This window comes from Chiloscyllium punctatum, chromosome 47, assembly GCF_047496795.1.
Source record: "Chiloscyllium punctatum isolate Juve2018m chromosome 47, sChiPun1.3, whole genome shotgun sequence".
NCBI classification, from domain to species: domain Eukaryota; kingdom Metazoa; phylum Chordata; class Chondrichthyes; order Orectolobiformes; family Hemiscylliidae; genus Chiloscyllium; species Chiloscyllium punctatum.
Window position 1 is genome coordinate 30102805 of NC_092785.1, and position 8551 is coordinate 30111355.

At 47.8% G+C, this 8551-nt stretch overlaps 1 long non-coding RNA gene across 2 annotated transcripts in view; it reads right to left on the minus strand.

Moving 5' to 3' along the window:
- LOC140468558 (uncharacterized) overlaps window positions 1-8551 on the minus strand; it is a 58565-nt gene that overhangs the window by 25882 nt on the left and 24132 nt on the right. The window contains exon 1 of one of the 2 annotated variants that reach the window (XR_011955692.1): window positions 7178-7252. The exons of the other annotated variant lie outside the window; for it this stretch is intronic. This is a non-coding gene — a long non-coding RNA (uncharacterized lncRNA). Of the gene's footprint in view, window positions 1-7177; window positions 7253-8551 lie in introns of those variants that run through there. 2 annotated transcript variants of the gene reach the window in all.

An 8551-nucleotide genomic window follows, 5' to 3' on the forward strand; every position in this document is an offset into this window, starting at 1 on the left:
CTCACTCTGTACAGACACTACCCTGTAACTCTGTAACTCCCTCCCCGGGTATCTCTCACTCTGTACAGACACTACCCTGTAACTCTGTAACTCCCTCCCCGGGTATCTCTCACTCTGTACAGACACTACCCTGTAACTCTGTAACTCCCTCCCCGGTATCTCTCACTCTGTACAGACACTACCCTGTAACTCTGTAACTCCCTCCCGGGTATCTCTCACTCTGTACAGACACTACCCTGTAACTCTGTAACTCCCTCCCCGGTATCTCTCACTCTGTACAGACACTACCCTGTAACTCTGTAACTCCCTCCCCGGTATCTCTCACTCTGTACAGACACTACCCTGTAACTCTCTAACTCCCTCCCCGGGTATCTCTCACTCTGTACAGACACTACCCTGTAACTGTGTAACTCCCTCCCGGGTATCTCTCACTCTGTACAGACACTACCCTGTAACTCTGTAACTCCCTCCCCGGGTATCTCTCACTCTGTACAGACACTACCCTGTAACTCTGTAACTCCCTCCCCGGTATCTCTCACTCTGTACAGACACTACCCTGTAACTCTGTAACTCCCTCCCCGGGTATCTCTCACTCTGTACAGACACTACCCTGTAACTCTGTAACTCCCCCCCGGTATCTCTCACTCTGTACAGACACTACCCTGTAACTCTGTAACTCCCCCCCGGTATCTCTCACTCTGTACAGACACTACCCTGTAACTCTGTAACTCCCTCCCCGGGTATCTCTCACTCTGTACAGACACTACCCTGTAACTCTGTAACTCCCTCCCGGGTATCTCTCACTCTGTACAGACACTACCCTGTAACTCTGTAACTCCCTCCCCGTTATCTCTCACTCTGGACAGACACTACCCTGTAACTCTGTAACTCCCTCCCCGGTATCTCTCACTCTGTACAGACACTACCCTGTAACTCTGTAACTCCCTCCCCGGTATCTCTCACTCTGTACAGACACTACCCTGTAACTCTGTAACTCCCCCCCCGGGTATCTCTCACTCTGTAAAGACACTACCCTGTAACTCTGTAACTCCCTCCCCGGGTATCTCTCACTCTGTACAGACACTACCCTGTAACTCTGTAACTCCCTCCTGGGTATATCTCACTCTGTACAGACACTACCCTGTAACTCTGTAACTCCCTCCCGGGTATCTCTCACTCTGTACAGACACTACCCTGTAACTCTGTAACTCCCTCCCCGGTATCTCTCACTCTGTACAGACACTACCCTGTAACTCTGTAACTCCCTCCCCCGGTATCTCTCACTCTGTACAGACACTACCCTGTAACTCTGTAACTCCCTCCCCGGTATCTCTCACTCTGTACAGACACTACCCTGTAACTCTGTAACTCCCCCCCGGTATCTCTCACTCTGTACAGACACTACCCTGTTACTCTGTAACTCCCTCCCCCGGTATCTCTCACTCTGTACAGACACTACAGTGAACCCATCGATCAAATACCAGGCTGTAACTCACTCCCGGGGTATCTGTTATTCTGTATATAACCCACCCTGAACCCCTCGATCAGATTCCAGTCTGTAACTCACTCCGGGGTATCTGTTATTCTGTATATAACCCACCCTGAACCCCTCGATTAGATTCCAGTCTGTAACTCCCTCCCGGGGTATCTGTTATTCTGTATATAACCCACCCTGAACCCCTCGATTAGATTCCAGTCTGTAACTCACTCCCGGGGTATCTGTTATTCTGTATATAACCCACCCTGAACCCCTCGATTAGATTCCAGTCTGTAACTCACTCCCGGGATATCTGTTATTCTGTATATAACCCACCCTGAACCCCTCGATTAGATTCCAGTCTGTACCTCACTTCCGGGGTATCTGTTATTCTGTATATAACCCACCCTGAACCCCTCAATCAGATTCCAGTCTGTAACTCACTCCCGGGGTATCTGTTATTCTGTATATAACCCACCCTGAACCCCTCGATTGATTCCAGTCTGTAACTCACTCCCGGGGTATCTGTTATTCTGTATATAACCCACCCTGAACCCCTCGATCAGATTCCAATCTGTAACTCCCTCCCGGGGTATCTGTTATTCTGTATATAACCCACCCTGAACCCCTCGATTAGATTCCAGTCTGTAACTCACTCCTGGGGTATCTGTTATTCTGTATTTTAACCACGCTAAATGCCTCAATCAGATTCCAGTCAGCAAGTCACTCCCGGGTGACGTATATTCTGTACAGAAACCACACTGAATATCTCAAATCGATTCCAGTCTGTAACTCACGCCTGGGAATCTGTTACTGCATATGTCAACCACCGAGAACCACATGGTTATCTTCCAGTCTGTAACTCACTCCCAGATATCTGATTTATGTTTATAAAGCACCCTGAACCCCTCGATCAGATTCCAGGCTGTAACTCCCTCCTGGGGTATCTGTTATTCTGTATATAACCCACCCTGAACCCCTCGATTAGATTCCAGTCTGTAACTCCCTCCCGGGGTATCTGTTATTCTGTATATAACCCACCCTGAACCCCTCGATTGATTCCGGTCTGTAACTCACTCCGGGGTATCTGTTATTCTGTATATAACCCACCCTGAACCCCTCGATCAGATTCCAGGCTGTAACTCCCTCCCGGGGTATCTGTTATTCTGTATATAACCCACCCTGAACCCCTCGATCAGATTCCAGTCTGTAACTCACTCCTGGGGAATCTGTTATTCTGTATATAACCCACCCTGAACCCCTCGATCAGATTCCAGTCTGTAACTCACTCCCGGTGTATCTGTTATTCTGTATATAACCCACCCTGAACCCCTCGATTAGATTCCAGTCTGTAACTCACTCCCGGCTATCTGTTATTCTGTATATAACCCACCCTGAACCCCTCGATTAGATTCCAGTCTGTAACTCACTCCCGGTGTATCTGTTATTCTGTATATAACCCACCCTGAACCCCTCGATTAGATTCCAGTCTGTAACTCACTCCCGCGGTATCTGTTATTCTGTATATAACCCACCCTGAACCCCTCGATCAGATTCCAGTCTGTAACTCACTCCCGCGGTATCTGTTATTCTGTATATAACCCACCCTGAACCCCTCGATCAGATTCCAGTCTGTAACTCACTCCCGGGGTATCTGTTATTCTGTATATAACCCACCCTGAACCCCTCGATCAGATTCCAGTCTGTAACTCACTCCCGGGGTATCTGTTATTCTGTATATAACCCACCCTGAACCCTTCGATTAGATTCCAGTCTGTAACTCACTCCCGGGGTATCTGTTATTCCGTATATAACCCACCCTGAACCCCTCGATTAGATTCCAGTCTGTAACTCACTCCCGGTGTATCTCTTATTCTGTATATAACCCACCCTGAACCCCTCGATTAGATTCCAGTCTGTAACTCCCTCCCGGGGTATCTGTTATTCTGTATATAACCCACCCTGAACCCCTCGATTAGATTCCAGTCTGTAACTCACTCCCGAGATATCTGTTATTCTGTATATAACCCACCCTGAACCCCTCGATCAGATTCCAGGCTGTAACTCACTCCCGGGGTATCTGTTATTCTGTATATAACCCACCCTGAACCCCTCGATCAGATTCCAGGCTGTAACTCACTCCCGGGGTATCTGTTATTCTGTATATAACCCACCCTGAACCCCTCGATCAGATTCCAGGCTGTAACTCACTCCCGGGGTATCTGTTATTCTGTATATAACCCACCCTGAACCCCTCGATTAGATTCCTGTCTGTAACTCACTCCCGCGGTATCTGTTATTCTGTATATAACCCACCCTGAACCCCTCGATCAGATTCCAGTCTGTAACTCACTCCCGGGGTATCTGTTATTCTGTATATAACCCACCCTGAACCCCTCGATCAGATTCCAGTCTGTAACTCACTCCCGGGGTATCTGTTATTCTGTATATAACCCACCCTGAACCCCTCGATTAGATTCCAGTCTGTAACTCACTCCCGGGGTATCTGTTATTCCGTATATAACCCACCCTGAACCCCTCGATTAGATTCCAGTCTGTAACTCACTCCCGGTGTATCTGTTATTCTGTATATAACCCACCCTCAACCCCTCGATTAGATTCCAGTCTGTAACTCCCTCCCGGGGTATCTGTTATTCTGTATATAACCCACCCTGAACCCCTCGATTAGATTCCAGTCTGTAACTCACTCCCGAGGTATCTGTTATTCTGTATATAACCCACCCTGAACCCCTCGATCAGATTCCAGGCTGTAACTCACTCCCGGGGTATCTGTTATTCTGTATATAACCCACCCTGAACCCCTCGATCAGATTCCAGGCTGTAACTCACTCCCGGGGTATCTGTTATTCTGTATATAACCCACCCTGAACCCCTCGATCAGATTCCAGGCTGTAACTCACTCCCGGGGTATCTGTTATTCTGTATATAACCCACCCTGAACCCCTCGATCAGATTCCAATCTGTAACTCACTCCCGGGGTATCTGTTATTCTGTATATAACCCACCCTGAACCCCTCGATTAGATTCTAGTCTGTAACTCACTCCCGGGGTATCTGTTATTCTGTATATAACCCACCCTGAACCCCTCGATCAGATTCCAGTCTGTAACTCACTCCGGGGTATCTGTTATTCTGTATATAACCCACCCTGAACCCCTCGATCAGATTCCAGGCTGTAACTCACTCCCGGGGTATCTGTTATTCTGTATATAACCCACCCTGAACCCCTCGATCAGATTCCAGGCTGTAACTCACTCCCGGGGTATCTGTTATTCTGTATATAACCCACCCTGAACCCCTCGATCAGATTCCAATCTGTAACTCACTCCCGGGGTATCTGTTATTCTGTATATAACCCACCCTGAACCCCTCGATTAGATTCTAGTCTGTAACTCACTCCCGGGGTATCTGTTATTCTGTATATAACCCACCCTGAACCCCTCGATCAGATTCCAGTCTGTAACTCACTCCGGGGTATCTGTTATTCTGTATATAACCCACCCTGAACCCCTCGATCAGATTCCAGGCTGTAACTCACTCCCGGGGTATCTGTTATTCTGTATATAACCCACCCTGAACCCCTCGATCAGATTCCAGGCTGTAACTCACTCCCGGGGTATCTGTTATTCTGTATATAACCCACCCTGAACCCCTCGATCAGATTCCAATCTGTAACTCACTCCCGGGGTATCTGTTATTCTGTATATAACCCACCCTGAACCCCTCGATTAGATTCTAGTCTGTAACTCACTCCCGAGGTATCTGTTATTCTGTATATAACCCACCCTGAACCCCTCGATCAGATTCCAGTCTGTAACTCACTCCCGGGGTATCTGTTATTCTGTATATAACCCACCCTGAACCCCTCGATTAGATTCTAGTCTGTAACTCCCTCCCAGGGTATCTGTTATTCTGTATATAACCCACCCTGAACCCCTCGTTCAGATTCCAGTCAGTAACTCACTCCCGGGGTATCTGTTATTCTGTATATAACCCACCCTGAACCCCTCGATTAGATTCCAGTCTGTAACTCACTCCCGAGGTATCTGTTATTCTGTATATAACCCATCCTGAACCCCTCGATTAGATTCCAGTCTGTAACTCACTCCTGGGGTATCTGTTATTCTGTATATAACCCACCCTGAACCCCTCGATTAGATTTGAGTTTATAACTCAATCCCGGGGTATCTGTTATTCTGTATATAACCCACCCTGAACCCCTCGATCAGATTCCAGTCTGTAACTCCCTCCCGGGGTATCTGTTATTCTGTATATAACCCACCCTGAACCCCTCGATTAGATTCCAGTCTGTACCTCACTCCCGGGGTATCTGTTATTCTGTGTATAGCCCACCCTGAACCCCTCGATCAGATTCCAGTCTGTAACTCCCTCCCGGGGGATCTGTTATTCTGTATATAACCCACCCTGAACCCCTCGATTAGATTCCAGTCTGTAACTCCCTCCCGGGGTATCTGTTATTCTGTATATAACCCACCCTGAACCCCTCGATTAGATTCCAGTCTGTAACTCACTCCCGGGGTATCTGTTATTCTGTATATAACCCACCCTGAACCCCTCAATTAGTTTCCAGGTAACTCAATACCAGGTAACTGTTACTCTATATATAAACCACCTGAACCCATTGGTTAGATTCTAGACTGTAACTGACTCTCAGATAACTGTTATTCTACATATAAACCACACCAAACCCCTTGATGAAATTCCAGTCTGTAACCTACTCTCATGTATCTGTTATTCTGTATATAACCCACCCTGAACCCCTCGATTAGATTCCAGTCTGTAACTCCCTCCCGGGGTATCTGTTATTCTGTATATAACCCACCCTGAACCCCTCGGTCAGATTCCAGTCTGTAACTCACTCCCGGGGTATCTGTTATTCTGTATATAACCCACCCTGAACTCCTCGATCAGATTCCAGTCTGTAACTCACTCCCAGGCTATCTGTTATTCTGTATATAACCCACCCTCAACCCCTCGATCAGATTCCAGTCTGTAACTCACTCCCGGAGTATCTGTTATTCTGTATATGACCCACCCTAAACCCCTCGATTAGATTCCAGTCTGTAACTCACTCCCGGAGTATCTGTTATTCTGTATATGACCCACCCTAAACCCCTCAATTAGTTTCCAGGTAACTCAATACCAGGTAACTGTTACTCTATATATAAACCACCTGAACCCATTGGTTAGATTCTAGACTGTAACTCACTCTCAGATAACTGTTATTCTACATATAAACCACACCAAACCCCTCGGTCAGATTCCAATCTGTAACTCACTCCCAGGCTATCTGTTATTCTGTATATAACCCACCCTGAACCCCTCGATCAGATTCCCAGTCTGTAACTCACTCCCGGGGTATCTGTTATTCTGTATATAACCCACCCTGAACCCCTCGATCAGATTCCCAGTCTGTAACTCACTCCCGGGGTATCTGTTATTCTGTATATAACCCCCCCCTGAACCCCTCGGTTAGATTCCCAGTCTGTGATTCACTCCCAGGTAGCTGTTATCCTGAATATACAGTCACACCAGCGCAGAGAGCACTCGGGAAGAGTCTCTGACAGTCACACACGACAGAATGCGATCCAGCCGTCCGGAGAGTCCGGACCTGACACGGGGAGCTGACAGTGTTATCGGAGTGAGCTGCTCGCCTTACCTCAGGAGCTGTTGGCATCAACTGGGAATGTTCATGTGTCAGGAGCAGCTGTCCGTTCTGTTCAGTTACGTTCCCCTCCCTCACTCCTTCCCCCTCTCCCGCCCTCTCTCTCTCTCCCTCTCTCTCTCTCTCTCTCTCTCTCTCTCTCTCTCCCCCCCTCTCAGTCTGGTTCCCTGCCCCTAAACCATAAGACTATCTAATAACCAGTTCCTTCAGTCTGTATGGGATGTCCTCAGTCACAGCACCAAACAAGGGAGGTGTGTGAACGAGGGTCTGTTCTGTTTATCTGTTCTCAGTACTCTCCTATCCTGCATGTTCCTCGGCTTATCTGTCTGATCGTCCTTCTATGTGTGACAGTCTGTGTGTGTACATGTGAGAGAGAAAGACAGAGTCTGTGTCTGTGTGTGTGTGTGTGTGTGTCTGCCTGTGTGTGTCTCTCTCTCTCTCTCTCTCTGTTCTCTATCTGTGTCTGTGTGTATCTCTCTCAGTCTCCCTATCTGTGTCTCTGTGTGTATCTGTCTCTCTCTTTCTCTGTCTCCCCATCTGTGTCTGTATCTATGTGTGTGTGTCTCTCTGTCTCTGTCTCCCTATCTGTGTCTGTGTGTGTGTCTCTCTGTCTCTGTCTCTCTATCTGTGTCTGTGTATGTGTGTGTCTCTCTCTGTCTCCCTATCTATGTCTGTCTGTGTGTGTGTCTCTCTGTCTCCCTATCTGTGTCTGTGTATGTGTGTGTCTCTCTCTGTCTCCCTATCTATGTCTGTCTGTGTGTGTGTCTCTCTGTCTCTCTATCTGTGTCTGTGTATGTGTGTGTCTCTCTCTGTCTCCTTATCTATGTCTGTCTGTGTGTGTGTCTCTCTGTCTCCCTAACTGTGTCTGTGTATGTGTGTCTCCCTCTGTCTCCCTATCTATGTCTGTCTGTGTGTGTGTCTCTCTGTCTCCCTAACTGTGTCTGTGTATGTGTGTCTCCCTCTGTCTCCCTATCTATGTCTGTCTGTGTGTGTGTCTCTCTGTCTCCCTAACTGTGTCTGTGTGTGTGTGTGTCTCTCTCTCTGTCTCCCTATCTGTGTCTGTGTCTGTGTGTATCTCTATGTCTCTGTCTCCCTATCTATGTCTGTGTGTGTGTCTGTGTGTCTCCCCCTCTGTCTCCCTATCTGTATCGGTATGTGTGTGTCTCTCTCTCTCTGTCTCCCTATCTGTGTCTATGTGTGTGTGTCTCTCTCTGTCTCTGTCTCCCTATCTATGTCTGTCTGTGTCTCTCTCTTTCTCTCTCTCTCTCTCTCTCTCTCCCTATCTGTGTCTGTGTCTGTATGTGTCTCTCTCTCTGTCTCCCTATCTGTGTCTGTGTCTGTATGTGTCTCTCTCTCTGTCTCCCTATC